Source organism: Sapajus apella, unplaced genomic scaffold (assembly GCF_009761245.1).
Source record: "Sapajus apella isolate SASKATOON/1434 unplaced genomic scaffold, GSC_monkey_1.0 scaffold72, whole genome shotgun sequence".
NCBI lineage: Eukaryota > Metazoa > Chordata > Mammalia > Primates > Cebidae > Sapajus > Sapajus apella.
Genome location: NW_022437012.1, coordinates 1,509,674 through 1,527,715, shown reverse-complemented (window position 1 = coordinate 1,527,715; position 18,042 = coordinate 1,509,674). Strand labels below are relative to the sequence as shown.

The following is an 18,042-nucleotide window of genomic DNA, read 5'->3' as shown; positions in this document are numbered from 1 at the left end:
TAGCATCACCTGAAGTACTTGTTAAAAAAAAAAATGTGAGTTCTGGTCCTAACTTGAATTACAAGAACAAAATTTTTGAGGATGGGGCTCTAGAATCTTGGTTTGCTTTTTAATAACTATTGACTTGATTGTTGGGCACACAGGAATTTGAGAAACACTGTGTAATGGAAAGAATGCTAGAATGGGGGTTTTGTGGGCTCTTGCATAAATGGTAGTAATTTTTACTTTGCAAATTAAGGTGAGTAGACTAGGATATCTACGTTCCCTTTCAGATCTGTGATTCTGTATCTGTAAATAGTGGTACTTTGATGTGCATTTCTGATGAGAGAACAGCATAGATAATAGAGTAGAAAGTTGGAGGCTGTTCAGATAACTGATTATTAGGATTTTACTGGAGGATGTTTGAAAGAAAGTAGCAGATGAAAACAGTGGGAGGTGGTTTAATGGTTATGTCATTCAAATTGATTGCCCAAAGTATTAAATACTAAATTTGACAATATTTACTCTCAAATAATTGAGATTAGGTAGTCTTCTAGCAGGGAAGTTATATTTTCCTTCAGGAAGTTTTATGTAGAGATATGTAGGATTTGGAATGAGCAGAGATAGAAGTCAGGAAAAGTTACTACAAATAGTTTAGGATAAAATTAATACTAAGGCCTGGACAGTAGCTGGCAGAGGAAGAGACTGACCACAGATGATAAGGGTAACATGACGTTAAACCTTTTCTTCTAGAAATTTGGGGTGCGTGTGTGTGTGCGTGTGTGTGTGTGTGTGTGTTTGGAGAGGAACTCCTAGCTGGCTTTACGAAGCATCTGGGCTAAGTTTACAGCTGTTAATAATTTTAGCTGTCGTTTTTTCCTGACAGTCCTCCCCATCATGCCACCAAATTAGGTAACCGTGAGCATTTGGCAACAGGTTGCTGGTTAGGCAGATTTTGGCACATCTTTGCAATTAATACTATGTAGCTCCTTAAAAATGGTGATTTTTGGCCGTGCGTGGTGGTTCATGCCTGTAATCCCAGCACTTTGGGAGACTGAGGTGGGAGGATTATTTAAGGTCAGGAGTTTGAGACCAGCCTGGCCAACAAGGCAAAACCCTGTCTCTGCTAAAAATACCAGATATTAGCCAGGCATGGTGGCATGTTCCTGTAGTCCCAGCTACTTGGGAGGCTAAGGTGGGAGAATTGCTTGAACCCGGGAGGCAGAGGCTACAGTCAGCCAAGATTGTGCCACTGCACTCCAGCTTGGGCAACAGAGTGAGACCCTGTCTCAAAAAAAAAAAAAGAATTTTATTTAAAAAAATAAAATAGCTGGGTGTGGTGGTGCATGCCTGTAGTTCCTGCTAGCTGGGAGGCTGAGGTGGAAGGACCCCTTGAGGCCAGGAATCTGGAGTTGGAGGCTGCAATGAGCTGTGATTGCACCATTGCACTTTCAACCTGGGTGACAAAGTGAGACCCTATTTCTAAAACAAACCAAAATGGTAAGCTTTAAGTGTTAATATACTAATTGATATGGAGTGGTAGAAATAGTCATAAAGGATTACAAAGCAATGTAATTGAATTTTTCTATTTTTAAAAAAATCTGGGCCAGGAGCAGTGGCTCATGCATATAATCCAGCACTTTGGGAGGCTGAGGAGGGAGGATCACTTGAGGTCATGAGTTTGAGACCAGCCTGGGCAATATTGTAAGACCCTGTCTACAAAAATAAAAATAAAAAATTAGCTAGGCATGGTGTACATGCCTGTAGTCCTAGCTACTTGGGAGATGGAGGATCACTTGAGACCAGAAGTTGAAGGTTACAGTGAGCTATGACCATGCTACTGCACTCTACTCTGAGTAACAGAACAAGGCAAGACCCTGCCTGTCTCTTAAAAAAAAAAAAAAAATATATATATATATATATATATATATATATATATATGTGTGTGTGTGTGTGTGTGTGTGTGTGTATATATATATATATATATGGACATGCATAGCATATACCTGAAAAAATTGTGAAGCTGTTCTTCATAGTTTCAGAGTTTCTGATCTCTTGGTGATGTTAGTGTGGGGGATGTTTCTTTTATTTCTTTCTAATGTTCTTAATTCTGTTTCATTAGACTAAATTCACTAATGGACTAAATTCACTAATGGTAGAGAATGAGTTGTACGTACCTCTGTCCAGCAGGTAGTAGACACACAAAACATTTGTTGAATTTAATTCTGTACTTCCATTTAGTTTGATAAAAGTTTGGTTGCCTGTTAATTTTAATATAATTTAGCTTTCACTTCTAGAATAATAATAAAGTCTTACAATTAGATGAATACATAAATGATATTAAGGATAAACAATTTATGACTTCCTGTTTTTTGAGGCAGTGTGAGGGAAAAAAAGGCAAAAGTATGCCTCATTTAGGTTTGAGGTACTTAATATTTAAGTAATTGTAGAAAGAAGCATGCAGTCATTACTAAGTTGTATTATTATTATTATTATTATTATTTTTTTTGAGATGGAGTTTCGCTCTTGTTACCCAGGCTGGAGTGCAATGGCGCGATCTCGGCTCACCGCAACCTCCGTCTCCTGGGTTCAGGCAATTCTCCTGCCTCAGCCTCCTGAGTAGCTGGGATCACAGGCACGTGCCACCATGCCCAGCTAATTTTTTGTATTTTTAGTAGAGACGGGGTTTCACCATGTTGACCAGGATGGTCTCGATCTCTTGACCTCGTGATCCACCCACCTCGGCCTCCCAGCACTTTGGGAGGCCGAGGTGGGTGGCCCAGCACTAAGTTGTATTATTAGCTCTTTGCTAATATCTGCAATTTCTGAATTCCATATTGATATTTTTTCTCATTTGATGCGCATATAGTGCCTTCCTTGTCATAATAATAAATTTTTGGTAAAGCTAGGATTAGTATATTTAATCCCTCCTTCTTTAGTTCTAGTTTATTCCTTCCAGTAACCAGAAATTTAGGCATTAAAATTAAACTTGCAGGCTTACTTTTACTTCATTTTATTTTTGCTTCACTAAAATACACTAAGTTATGAGTTGAACTGGAAGAACAATTGGTAAAGATATTAAAAATGAACTTTAGATAAGCTAAACTTTTCAAGTTCTAATTCACCTGATTCCCTGATAGTCTCATGACATAAGCAAACAAAGAATCAGCTTGTTGTGTGGACATATTCAGAGTGAAATGAAACCAAAATGGGGTGAGGGGGAGCATAAAAACTGACCAAGGAATTACATGTTGATTTCACCTTCAGCATATGGCATGTCCATATATGTAAAATTAATGTGCCAAATTTTAGTTTATTGGTTACTGTAGATTAGCCCAGAACATCTATGACTATAGAGTTATGGAGTCATCATGGAGATAACCAAAATTAGTAAATCAGTGAGGCCAAAGTTCACTTTTCTTCTTATATAGACATCTAATCTAAGTACCATTTTTTAAATTGTTTACTTTTTATTAGACTGGGTCATTCTATGTTCACGTACACATATTTCATAGTTGAAACAAACTCACATTTACAGAAAGTTGCAAAGATAGTGTAAATAACCATTTTTCTGGGACCATGTGAAAGAGAATTATAGTTAAGATGTCCCATCACACCTGAATTTTTTAGTATATGTTTTCTGTAAGTAAGCACACTTCATAACTCAATACAACCAAGGAAATAAGACTTCTATAAATATGTGTTTACATTATGTGTGTATATATATATATGTGTATATTTTATATATATATATATATATATATATATATATATAAAATACAGAGAGAGAAAAAAAAAACTACCATGACTTCAACACCCATAAATAATTGAAATTCCAGTCTAACACTACAGGACTTGTAGTTTTTTTTCTCTTTCCATGTTTGTGGTTCTCGTCTACTACAGAAACCAGGCTATGATTATCACCAGTAGGTTTACTCTATTGATCACTCGGCATGTATGGAACCCGTCTCTAGCCTCTCCCTCTGTAGATGCTGGTCTTGCTCAGACCACTTAATTTTTTCTGGACTGAGTTATTATTTTTTATTTTATTTTTTCTGCTGGTTCTTTGATCTTGGATGGACTGAATTATTTGGAAAAGGGAAGGAATTGTGAAACTTGTCACCTTACAAATACACAAGGGTATGTAAAGCATTCCTTTGACAATAGTATTGAACAGTTGTTACCTCAGAGATTTGGTTTGGAGTAAAAAGAGAAGAGAGAAGGCATGCTTAAGTAGAAGGAGTTGATTTTAGTTAGCATGACTCATTTTTTTTCTGTAAAGTAGGCCACTTTTTAAAAAATGAGATGTAATTTACTTACCATAAAGTTCACCATTTTTGATTGTACAATGCAGAGTTTTCAGTATATTAGAACTGTGCAGCCATCATCACTAATTCTAGAACATTTTCATCACCCCCCAAAGAAACCCTCTTACACGTTACCAGGCATTCCCCATTTACCCCTCCTCACAGCCTCTGGCAAACACTGTCTGTGGATTTGCCTATTTTGAAAATTTCATTTGAATGGAATTATGTAATAGGTGGCCTTTAGAATATGGCAGTGTACTTAGCATAAGGTTTTCATAGTTCATCCATGTTGTAGCATATCTTAGTACTTGATTCCTTTTTATTGCTGAATAATATTCTATTGTATGAATATATCACATTTTATTTACTCATCTATTGATGGACATTTGGAATATTTCTACTGTTTGGCTGTTATGAATAATGCTGCTCTAAAGGTAGGGCATGATGGTCTATAATCCGAGCACTTTAGGAGGCTGAGGTGGGCGGATCACTTGAGCCCAGGAGTTCGAGACCAGCCTGGGCAACATGGCAAACAAAATCCTGTCTCTACAACATACAAAAATTAGCCAGGTGTGCTGGTGCACCCCTGTAGTTCCATCTACTTAAGGCTCAGGTGGGAGGATGCTTGTGCCAAACTTTTCCAGGAATGGCAGCATTCTACACTCCCACCAGCAGTGTATGAGGGTTCCTGTTTCTCCACACCCTTGCCAACTTGTTAGTTCCCCTTCTTTTTGGTCCTGCCATCCTAGTTGGTATGAAATGGTGTCTCATTGTGGTTTTGATTTGCGTTTTCCTAATGACTAATGATGTTGAGCATCTTTTCATGTGCTTATTTGCCATTTGGGTATCTTCTTTAGAAAAATGTCTATTCAAATCCTTTACCTGTTTTTTAAAATGGTTATTTGCGTTTTTGCTGTTGAGTTGTAAAAGTTCTTTATATTTTCTGGGTACTAAGCCCTTGTCAGATGTATTTGCAAATTTTTTCTCCCACTTTTCACCTTCTTGGTAGTGTCCTTTGCACAGAAGTTTTACATTCTGATGAAATCCAATTTACTTACTTTGGTTGCTTATGCTGTTCGTGTTGTATCTATGAAATGATTGCCTACTCTGAGGTTACAACGGTTTACATGTTTTCTTGTAAAAGTTTTATAGTTTTAGGTCTCAAAATTAAGTCTCTGATCCATTTAGAGTTAATTTTTGAATATGTTATGAAGTTGGGGTCCAGCTTTATTCTTTTTTTTTTTTTTTAATTGAAATGGAGTTTTGCTCTTGTTGCCCAGGCTGGAGTACAAATGGCGCGATCTTGGCTGACCACAACCTCTGCCTCCCGGGCTCAAGTGATTCTCCTGCCTCAGCCTTGCAAATAGCTGGGATTACAAGCATGCACCACCACGCCTGGCTAATTTTGTATTTTCACAGCGTTTCTCCATGTTTGTCAGGCTGGTCTCGAACTCCCAACCTCAAGTGATCCATCCACCTCAGCCTCCCAGAGTGCTGGGATTACAGGCATGAGCTACCGCTCCTGGCCCTAGCTTTATTCTCTAGCATGTGAATATCCAGTGATCCTAATACCACTTGTTAAAATGACTATTCTTTTCCCATTGAAGGGTCTTTGCATGCTTGTTGGAAATCTATTTACTATAGATATGTGAGTTTATTTCTGGATTCTCTATTCTGTTCCATTGATCTTTCTGTTGATCCTTATGCCAGTACCACAGTATCTTGATTATGGTAACTTCGTAGTAAGTCTTCAAATTGGGAAGTGTGAATTCTCCAGCTCTCTTTTTTCAGTATTGCTTTGGTTATTCTTGGGTCCCTTGCATTTCCATATAAATCTTAGGGTCAGCTTATCCATTTATGCAAAAAAAGCAGTTGGAATTTTGGTAGGGACTGTGTTGAATCTGTATATCAATTTGGGGAATATTGCCATTTTCACAATGTAAAGTCTTCTGGTCTGTGAACATGGAATGTCTGTGTATTAGGTTTTTAATTTCTTAAAACAATATTTTGTAGTTTCAGTTTATAGAAGTTTTACTTCCTTGGTTAAATTTATTCCGAAGCATTTTATTTCTTTGATACTATTTTAAATGGATTTGTTTTTATAATTTCATTTTTGGATTGTTCATTTTTAGCGTATAGAACTGCAACCAATTTTTGTGTATTTGTTTTGTATCCTGCAGTCTTGTTGAACTTATTTATAGTTTTAATGTGCTTTTATTTATGAGATCATGTCATCTGCAGAAAGACAGTTTTATGTCTTCCTTTAGAATCTGGATGTCTTGTCTTTTTTTCTTTTCTTTTATTGCCTAAGTGCCCCGGCTAGAACCTTCAATAAAATGTTGAATAGAAGCAGTGGGAATGGACACCCTTGACATATTCGTGATCTTAGTGGGGAAAATCTTCAGTCTTCTACCATCAAGTATGATGTGGGAATCTTATAAGTGTCCTTTATCAGGTTGAGGGAAGGTCTTTTCTATTTCTAGTTCCTTGGTGCTTTTATAATGATAATGAAAGGTCGTTGGGTTTTGTCACTTGCTTTTTCTACATCTATTGGGAGGATGATGTGGGATTTAAAAAAAAATCTGTTTATATGGTATGTGGTATGTTATGTTGATTGATTTTTTTTTTTTTAAATGTTGAACCAACCTTGCGTTTCTGGGATAAATTCCACTTAGTCATGGTTTATAATCCTTTTTTTTTTTTTTTTTTTTTTTTTTGAGACGGAATCTCCCTCTGTTGCCCAAGCAGGAGTGCAGTGGTGCGATCTCGGCTCACTACAACCTCCGCCTTCCTGTTCAAGTGATTCTCCTGCCTCAGCCTCCCAAGTACTTGGGTCTATAGGCACGCACCACTGTGCCCAGCTACTTTTTATATTTTTAGTAGAGATGGAGTTTCACCACGTTGTCCAGGCTGGCCTTGAACTCCTGTACGCAAGCGATCCTCTTGCCTCAGCCTCCTAAAGTGTTGGGATTACAGGTGTGAGCCACCACACCTGGCCACATAATCCTTTCTATATGTTGCTTCGTTTGGTTTGCCAGTATTTGGTGATTATTTTGGTATGTGTATTTATAAAGGATATTAGTCTGTAGTTTTCTTGTGATATTTTTTCTGGACTGGGTGTCAGGGTAATGCTGATCTTATAGAACGAGGTGGGAAAACCATCCCTCTTCTTGTATTTTTTTTTGGAAAATCCTGTGAAGGATTAGTGTTAATTCTTTGAACATTTGGTAGAAGTCATCATTGAAACCACCTGGTTATGGGCTTTTGTTTGTGGGAAGTTTTTGATTATTGACTCATTGACTTTACTTGTTACAGGTGTATTCAGATTTTCTTTTCTTTTCATTTTGAAACAGGGTCTCACTCTGTCAACACAGGCTGGAATGCAGTGGCACCATCACGGCTCACTGCAGCCTCAATCTCCCACAGCTCAAGCAATCCTCCCATCTCAGCCTCCCGAGTACCTGGGACTATAGGCATGCACCACGCCTGGCTAATTTTTTTGTAGAGATGGGGGCTCACTATGTTGCCCAGACTGGTCTTGAACTCCTGGATGCAAATGCTCCTCCTCAGCCTTGCAAAGTGCTGGGATTACAGGCATGAGCCACCACACCTGTGTTTTCTGTTTGTTTGTTTTTTTTGTCCGTTTTTCAACTAGGCCACTTTAGAGAGTGAAAGGGGAACTTAATGAATTGAGGGGTTGGGATAGTAGGCACAAGCCAGTATCATTTTGGTAAACCAGAATATATGGTCATCTTTGTTTTAGTGGACTGCAGAATACTACCCCATTGTCTATTTTAAAATCTAAACTTAATACCCTTTTGTGTAGTCCAGTGATGATCTTAAACCTAGAATTATGATGAAATTTATGGACTTTTTCCCTAGAAAAATGCAAATACACATAACATTTTGTCTGTATAATAGTAATTCAGATGTCGCTGAAGCCCAACTATGAATTCTCCAGTTTAGTAAACTCTTCTTTAGCAATAGCTTAAAGGAAGATGGATAATGGTGTAAGTTTGTAAGTTTTTCTCTTTGTCTTTAAGACACTTACGCTGTCAAACACCTATAATCTCTTTTTTTTCTACTGTTGGTACAACTTTGTTATTAAATCTCATTGTATAACTCAACAAAGATTTTTATGGTAATATAGTCTTTCTTAATAAAGACTTAGGTAAACACTTTTTTTTCCCTGTCATGAACACTTTTTTTTTTTGCTGAGCTCCTATGCAATTTTGATAGCAAGCTGTCTCCCTGTTTAAAGTGTATTTCCAAAATAGGTTATGTACTTTATCTCTGGAAAGTAAATATATGACCTCTATAATGCATGAAAAAACTGCCATGTTACCTGGGTAGCAAAATAACCTGTATACCAAATCCCCATGATATGTAATTTACCTGTATAACAAACCTGCACATGTACCCCTGAACCTAAAATAAAGGTTAAAAAAATCCTTAAAGCATACTAATAATATACAGAAAGGCACAGTGGAAGATATTATTTTATTGACTAAGTCTTCATTTGCAATGTCATTTAATACAGACTATTAACTCAAAAAAAGTAGTTACTTAGGAAGTGTGTCGTGGAATCTAGATCAAATTGAAGTGTTTTCAGTTAGAACACAGTAATGCAATGTATTCATCCTCTCTTTCCTTAGTGTAGATTTTTAACATTTTGTTGAGATTATTCAAAATGTACAGATTTGTTTTAAAGTAATTCTTTAATTCAGAGCATAAGCCTCTACACACAGAAATAGTTTTTGCAGAGGCAATTGGTTTGAAACATGGTTAACATCTCTGTACTGTAAGCTCTTTGCCCTTTGAGCAAGAGTAGTGGTGGTACATTTCTTTATTAGAGGCAGGTGAGTTAGGTGGTTAGAAGGCAGGAGTCATTCATTTGAAGAACTGTTTACAGACCATGTTTGATTATAGGACCTGGGATGAGGGTACGTGTATGTTAGTGTTTAATGGAAGCTCCCTAGGTCATTCTTTGTTTGGTGTACTTATGGCTGTTATGTTTGTGGTTACATATTATTTATATTTTAAGATACAAGTAGATAATTATTCTTCCATGCCTAGTTCAATAGGATGGAAAGAAATGTGGCTTTCCACATCCTTTGATATCTCTTTATTAACTAAACTTTAAAAGTAGGAAACTAGAAGGGAAGTTGTCTCCTTTTTAAGGTACAGTGAGGAAAGAGAATCGTATTAGTAACATATATCTGTGTGCTTTCACTTTATCTTCTAGTGTTATATAAACTCCTAAAGACCCTGATTCAAGGAAAATGCTATCAGTGCCTGTCTCTGAGGCCTAAATTTTCCAGTCCCCGGTCTTGGAATGTGGAGGAGATGAAAGAAAACAGACTTGAGAATATCCAAACATGAACTCAGACCTTTACCAGAAGAACATCACCCAGAACTCCCACAGCTCCTAAATCTCACTTTAAAATGTGTTTGATGCTTTATCTGAGTTTTGGGTTGTCTTAAGGGAGTGCAGGTATTAGAAACTATCGCATACAAATAGAAAAGAGACAAAAATGCCTGCTTGTAGGAAACTATGATCCTTTTTCTCACTAGAGTGATTTTATATTTATTTATATACTTATGTTTTAGAGATGGGGTCTTGTTCTATCACCCAGGTTGGCGTGCAGTGGTACCATCATAGTTCCCTTGCAATCTCAAACTCCTGGATTCAAGCAGCCCTCTTACCTCAGCCTTTCAAATAACTGTGGGACTATAGGCACATGCAACCATGCTCAGCTAATTAGAATTTTTTTTTTTTTTTTAGAGATAGGTCTTACTATGTTGCCCAGGCTGGTGTCAAACTCTTGGCCTCAAATCATGCCCCTGCCTTTGCCTCCTGAGTAGCTGGGATTATAAGCATGAGCCACTGTGTGTGGTGATTGTGTTGAATTTACTTCTTTAGTAGGATAGTAAGGACAAATTAGAGTAGAAAGGTATATTTGTGAGACTAGTCCTAAATAGTTTTAAACAGGGATAACTTTAAGTTATAACTGTCTAAGAAAGACTTTAGATTGTTCTCTTTTTTTTGAGATGGAGTCTCACTCACTCTGTCACCCAGGGTGAAGTGCAGTGGTGCAATCTCGGCTCACTGCAACTTTCTCCTGCTAGGTTCAAGTGATTCTCCTGCCTCAGCCTCCCGAGTAGCTGGGATTACAGGTGTCTACCACCACATCTGGCAAATTTTTGTATTTTTAGTAGAGATGGGGTTTCACCATGTTGGTCAGTCTGGACTCAAACTCCTGACCTCAAGTGATCACCTGCTTTGGCCTCCCAAAGTGCTGGGATTATAGACATGAGCCACTGCACCCAGCTGAGATTGTTCTTGAAATAGTGTTCTTTTTTTTTTTTTTTGAGACAGAGTCTCCCTCTGTCACCAGGAGCCAGGCTGGAGGGCAGTGGCGCGATCTCGGCTCACTGCAACCTCCGCCTCCCAGGTTCAATCAATTATTCTGCCTCAGCCTCCAGAGTACCTGGGACTACAGGTGTGTGCCACCATGCCCAGCTAGTTTTTGAATTTTAGTAGAGAATGGGGTTTCACTATGTTGACCAGGATGGTCTCGATCCCTTGACCTCATGATCTGCCTCCCTCGGCCTGCCAAAGCTGGGATTATAGGTGTGAGCCACCACGCCCGGTTGAAATAGTGTTCTATTTTTTAAAAATTGTTTTCTTCTTATTTCCCTGAAAATTTATTCTGTCAAAATTTATATTTAGCCTATTTTCTGTCCACTGATAATGTTCTTTACCAACATATGTGTGTGCACATGCTCACACACTTGAAAAATTGTTTTTTTCCCTGTTTGAGGAAACTCTGGAAAGAATCAAGAGAAACCAATAACATCTTGGGGAGGAGGGCTGCATGTGTTATGAGGGTGGGTAATGGGGGGCAGAGACTGAGGGGAACTGTTAACCATATAATTTTTATTATTACCAAAAAATTAAACCATATGAATATATTACCTATGTAAAACATTAAAATAAGAGGGGTCCGTGATTATTGCCTTAAGTAATATGTGTTCATTATAGAGTAAGTAGATAGTATAGGAAAGCACAAAGAAGAAAAAAATCACTAGCTATCTCAATCAGCCAAGAGATAATATCTTACATTATTATTACAGATTATCTCTGTGAATGAAAATATGTATTACATAATACAAATTTGTATATCTTGACAATTTATAATATCTTATACTATAAAATTTAACAATATAAGTAATTTTTCAAATGTTTAAGTATTTGCTTTTATTATTTTTCATGGATATATGGTACTCTATTATATTAAAATACTTAAACCAGTTCACTCTGTTTAGATACATAGGTTGTCCTAACTTTCTTTGAGTAATTTCTTGTTGGTAAATCTACACACATCCATGATGATTTCTAGATGTAGAATTGCAGGGTTGAAGACACACAGTTATTTTTGAGACTTTGGCTACTGTCTAGTCAGATTGCTTCATGGAAGGGTTGTGCTCATTTGCACTCAATATGGAGTATGAGAGGCTACATGAAATAGTCCCCAGGTGACCAGCCATGGAAGATAGGGCAACTCCCAGTTTCGTGGTTCTGGGAAGAAAATCTGGGGCATGAAAACTAGTTTTTTCTCTTACTCAGTATATGATTTGCATCAGGCTGTAGTAGGCATTTGTGTCAGTTAAGTCTGGGATATTTGGATATTGGATTTCTGGGCTAGACAGTGATGGGTGAACTGTTTGCTGTTCTAAGTTGAACTGTTTTCTTCTGATAGAAAACTGAATTGTTTTCTGCCTGCTGGCAGGCCTAGTGTTTTGTTAATGGAAGGATGTTTAAAACAGCATTTGCTAGATTAAAAGATTAAAGATTGCTAGATTGAAATAGGTTAAGTGGATGTCCAACTGAATTTATTAAAAGATGAAAGATGGCAAAGTAGCCCACACACTTGAAATCTTGAGAAAATATTGCATAGCATTTTAAAAAATATTTACTGAACATTTTATTTAAACATAATAAGGTATTTTGCTGGCACACTGATAGTTATGTGAATTGCACTTTTGGATCTTGGAGAATGGAGAGAAGAAGCTAGGCAAATAATTGGCAAGAAAAGTAAACAGTTACAATGCAGCTTTGTTTACCCACTCTGCCTATCTGCATTTCTGAAATTGAATTCCTTGGCTCTGTGAACTGGTTAGCACATTAGGATGTCCTTTAGAGTGCTTGGAATTGAAAGCATGCTGGAGAGAACATAGTCATGTATATCTTAGTTGGATGTGTGCATCCTGTCACTGTTAGGACTTGGAAGCATAAAGGAATTGATGATGAGAAGTAAGCTGGGAATGATTTATCACTGGAATTATCTGGAAAAGGTTTTAGGTCTGTTTGTGTCATGGACATTTTAGATAAAGAGGTTATATAAAAGGCTATTCCTCTTTGAAACCCAGAAGTCTCATAGTCCCAATGTTAACTTATTTTATTTGTGGGACAAAGACTGCTTTATTTAATAGATAGGACCTTGATGAGAAAGATCTAATTTTACCCTGAAGGTTCTTTTAAAGAGTACTACCTCTGAGTAGGGTCTGTTTTATAAAATTTGGGGGACATTGTTTCACCTAATTTTTGGTTCTCATATGCTAATAAATTTTACATTTAATTATAAGAATGAACCAGACACTGGAATATGGGGATACTTGTCTCTCTAATTTTAACAGTTTTGCAAGAGTTATTTATTTGGTAATAGTGAGGGAAATGAGGGCAAAATTTAGAATGTCATCCTTCTAAGAGAGCAAAGGAAATGTTTTCAGAAGTCACATGGTGGCTGGCAAGATGGCTGAATAGGAACAACTCTGGTCTGCAGCTCCTAGTGACATCAATCCAGAAGACAGGTGATTTCTGCATTTCCAACTGAGGTACCTGGCTCATCTCATTGGGACTGGTTAGACAGTGAGTGCAGCCCAAGGAGAGCAAGCTGAAGCAGGGTGGGGTGTCGGCTCACCCAGGAAGTGCAAGGGGTCAGGGAACTCCTTCTCCTAGCCAAGGGAAGCCATGAGGGACTGTGTCATGAGGAATGGTGCACTCTGGCCCAGATACTATGTTTTTTCCCATGGTTTTTGCAACCGGCACACCAGGAGATTCTCTCAGTACCTACACTACCAGGGTTTCAAGGACAAAAGTGGATGGCCGTTTGGGCAGACACTGAGCTAGCTGCAGGAATTTTTTTTTTCATACCCCGGTGGTGCCTGGAATGCCAGCGAGACAGAACCATTCACTCCCCTGGAAAGGGGGCTAAAGCCAGGGAGCCAAGTGGTCTACCTTAGCGAATCCCACTCCCACAGAGCCCAGCAAGCTAACATCTACTGGCTTGAAATTCTTGCTGCCAGCACAGCAGTCTGAAGTCGACTTGGGACACTCAAGCTTGATGGGGGAAGGATATCTGCCATTACTGAGGCTTGAGTAGGCGATTTTCCCCTCAAAGTATAAACAAAGCTGCTAGGGAGTTGGGATTGGGCGGAGCCCACTGCAGCTTGGCAAAGCCACTGTAGCGAGACTGCCGCTCTAGATTCCTCCTCTCTGGGCAGGGCATCTCTGAAAGAAAGGCAGCAGCCCCAGTCAGGGCTTAATAGCTCAAACTCCTATCTCCCTGGGACAGAGCACCTGGGGGAAGGGGCAGCTGTGGGCGCAGCTTCAGCAGACTTAAATGTTCCTGCCTGCTGGCTCTGAAGAGAGCAGTGGATCTCCCAGCGCTGTGCTTGAGTTCTGCTATGGGACAGACTGCCTCTTCAAGTGGGTCCCTGATTCCCATGCCTGCTGACTGGGAGACACCTGATATAGGAGAGCTTTGGCTGCTATCTGGCTGGTGCCCCTCTGGGACAAAGCTTCCAGAGGAAGGAACAGGCAGCAGTCTTTGCTGTTCTGCAACCTCTGCTGGTGATACAGGCAAACAGGGTCTGGAATGAATCTCCAGCAAACTCCAGCAAACCTGCAGCAGAGGGGCCTCTTATAAGGAAAACTAATAAACAGAAAGGAATAGCATCAACATCAACAAAAGGGATGTCCACACAGAAACCCCATTCAAAGGTCACAACATCAAAGACCAAAGGCAGATAAATTCACGAAGATGTGGAAAAACCAGTGCAAAAAGGCTGAAAATTTCAAAATCTGGAACATGTCTTCTCCTGCAAAGGATCATAACTCCTCACCAGCAAGGGAACTAAACTGGATGGAGGATGAGTTTGACAAATTGACAGAAGTAGGCTTCAGAAGGTGGGTAATATAACAAACTCTTCCAAGCTAAAGGAGCATGTTCTAACCCAATGCCAGGAAGCTAAGAATCTTGAAAGAAGGTTAGAGAATTGCTAACCAGAATAACCAGTTTAGAGAAGAGCATAAATGGCCTGTTGGAGCTGAAAAACACAGCAGGAGAGCTTCGTGAAACTTATACAGATCAAGCAGAAGAAAGGATATGAGAGATTGAAGATCAACTTAATGAAATAAAGCATGAAAACAAGATTAGAGAAAAAAGAATGAAAAGGAATGAACAAAGCCTCCAAGAAATATGGGACTGTGAAAAGACCAAACATGTTTGATTGGTATACCTGAAAGTAACGGGGAGAATGGAACCCAGTTGAAAAATACTCTTTAGGATACTATCCAGGAGAACTTCCCCAACCTAGCAAGACAGGCCAGCATTCAAATTCAGGAAATAAAGAAAACACCACTAAGATACTCCTCAAGAAGGGCAACCTCAAGACACATAATTATCAGATTCACCAAGGTTGAAATGAAGGAAAAAATGTTAACTGCAGCCACAAAGAAAGGTTGGGTTAACCACAAAGAGAAGCCCATAAGACTAACAGCAGATCTCTCTGCAAAAACCGTATAAGCCAGAAGAGAGTGGGGGGGCTATATTCGATATTCTTAAAGAATTTTCAACCCAGAATTTCATATCCAGCCTAAGCTTCATTAGCAAAGGTGAAATAAAATCCTTTACAAACAAGCAAATGTTGGGAGATTTTCTTACCACCAGGCCTGCCTTACAAGAGCTCCGGAAGGAAGCACTAAATATGGAAAGGAAAACCAGTACCAGCTACTGAAAAAAACGTATCAAATTGTATAGACCATCAACAGTATGAAGAAACTGCAACTAACAGGTAAAATAACCAGCTAGCATCGTAATGACAGGATCAAATTCAGACATAACAATATTAACCTTAAATGTAAATGTGCTAAATGCCCCAGTTAAAAGACGCAGACTGGCAAATGGGATAAAGAGTCAAGACCCATTGGTGTGCTGTATTCAGGAGACCCATCTCACATGCAAAAGCACACACAGGCTCAAAGTAAAGGGATGGAGAAAGATTTACCAAGCAAATGGAAAGCAAAAAAAAAAAAAAAAAAAAAAGCAGGAGTTGTAATCCCAGTCTCTGTTAAACTAGACTTTAAACCAACAAAGATCAAAAAAAGACAAAGAAGGGCATTACACAGTGGTCAGTGGTACAGGGATCAATGCAACAATAAACCAACAAAGATCAAAAAAAGACAAAGAAGGGCATCACACAGTGGTACAGGGATCAATGCAACAAGAAGAGCTAACTGTTCTAAATATACATACATCCAGTACAGGAGCACCCAGATTAATAAAGCAAGTTCTTAGAGACCTAAGGAGACACTTAGACTCCCATACGATAATAGTGGGGGATTTAACACTCCACTGTCAGTGTTAGATCAATGAGACAGAAAATTAACAAGGATATTCAGGACTTCAAGTCAGCTCTGGACCAAGCAGACCTAATAGACATCTACAGAACTGTCCACCCCCAAGTCAACAGAATATACAGTCTTCTCAGCACCACATCACACTTATTCTCAAATTGACCACGTAATTGGAAGTAAAACACTCCTCAGAAAATGCAAAAGAACAGAAATCGCCACTGATCTCACGGAAATACAAATGAATCATCAGAGAATACTATAAACACCTCTATGCAAATAAACTAGATAATTTAGAAGAAATGGATAAATTCCTGGACACATACACCCTCCCAAGACTAAACCAGGAATAAGTCAAGTTCCTGAATAGACCAATAACAAGTTATGAAACTGAGTAGTAATTAATAGCCTACTAATCAAAAAAAGCCCAGGACCAGTCAGATTCACGGCCAAATTCTACCAGAGTTACAAAGAGGAGCGGTACCGTTCCTTCTGAAGCAATTCCAAATAATAGAAAAAGGAGGACTCCTCCCTAACTCATTTTCTGAGGCCAGCATCATCCTGGTACCAAAAGCTGGCAGAGACACAACAACAACAAAATTGCAGGTCAGTATCCCTGATGAACATCAGTGTGAAAATCCTCGGTAAAATACTGGCAAACCAAATCCAGCAGCACATCAAAAAGCTCATCCACCATGATCAAGTCAGCTTCATCCCTGGGATGCAAGACTGGTTCAACATACGCAAGTTAACAAATGTAATCCATCACAAACAGAACCAATGACAAATGCCACATTATTTTCTCGATAGATGCAGAAAAGACCTTTGATAAAATTTAGTACCCCTTTACATTAAAACTCTCAATAAACTAGGTATTGATGGAACATATCTCAAAATAATAAGAGCTATTTATGACAGACCCACAGCCAATATCATACTGAATGGGCAAAAGCTGGAAGCATTCCCTTTGAAAACTGGCACAAGACAAGGATGCCCTCTCTCACCACTCCTATTCAACATAGTATTGGAAGTTCTGGCCAGGGCAATCAGGCAAGAGAAAGAAATAAAGGGTATAATAGGAAGAGAATAAGTAAAATTGTCTCTGTTTGCATATGACATAATTGTATATTTAGAAAACCGCATCGTCTCAGTCCAAAAATCTCCTTAGGCTGATAAGCAACTTCAGCAAAGTCTCAGGATAGAAAATTAGTGTGCAAAAATCACAAGCATTTCTATACACTAATAACAGACAGAGAGCCAACTCGTGAATGAACTCCCATTCACAATTGCTACAAAGGCTTTTTTTTTCCTCCCCGGCTGTGTAAGGATAGGCCGCCATCATGAACGACACAGTAACTATCTGCACTAGAAAGTTCATGACCAACCGACTGCTTCAGAGGAAACAAATGGTCATTGATGTCCTTCACCCCGGGAAGGCAACAGTGCCTAAGACAGAAATTCGGGAAAAACTAGCCAAAATGTACAAGACCACACCGGATGTCATCTTTGTATTTGGATTCAGAACTCATTTTGGTGGTGGCAAGACAACTGGCTTTGGCATGATTTATGATTCCCTGGATTATGCAAAGAAAAATGAACCCAAACATAGACTTGCAAGACATGGCCTGTATGAGAAGAAAAAGACCTCAAGAAAGCAATGAAAGGAACGCAAGAACAGAATGCAGAAAGTCAGGGGGACTGCAAAGGCCAATGTTGGCGCTGGCAAAAAGTGAGCTGGAGATTGGATCACAGCCGAAGGAGTAAAGGTGCTGCAATGATGTTATCTATGGCCGTTGTGGATTTTTCACGAGAAGCTTAATAAACTAAAAACTTTCATGTGAAAAAAAAAAAAACAATTGCTACAAAGAAAATAAAATACCCAGAAATACCACTCACAGGGATGTGAAAGAGCTCTTCAAGGATAGCTACAAACCACTGCTCAAAGAAATAAGAAAGGACACAAACAAATGGAAAAACATTCCATGCCCATGGATAGGAAGAATCAATATTGTGAAAATGGCCATACTGCCCAATGTAATTTACATTCAGTGTTATCCC

General features: G+C 38.7%; 1 protein-coding gene and 1 pseudogene across 9 annotated transcripts in view; both read left to right on the top strand.

The window, feature by feature from the left end:
• EPB41L5 (erythrocyte membrane protein band 4.1 like 5) overlaps nucleotides 1-18,042 on the top strand; it is a 142,725-nt gene that overhangs the window by 26,855 nt on the left and 97,828 nt on the right. The gene's annotated exons all lie outside the window — the stretch shown is intronic.
• LOC116531734 lies at nucleotides 17,290-17,818 on the top strand (annotated as a pseudogene). Its single transcript, XR_004260555.1, has one exon. The product of XR_004260555.1 is annotated as a 40S ribosomal protein S24 pseudogene (transcript).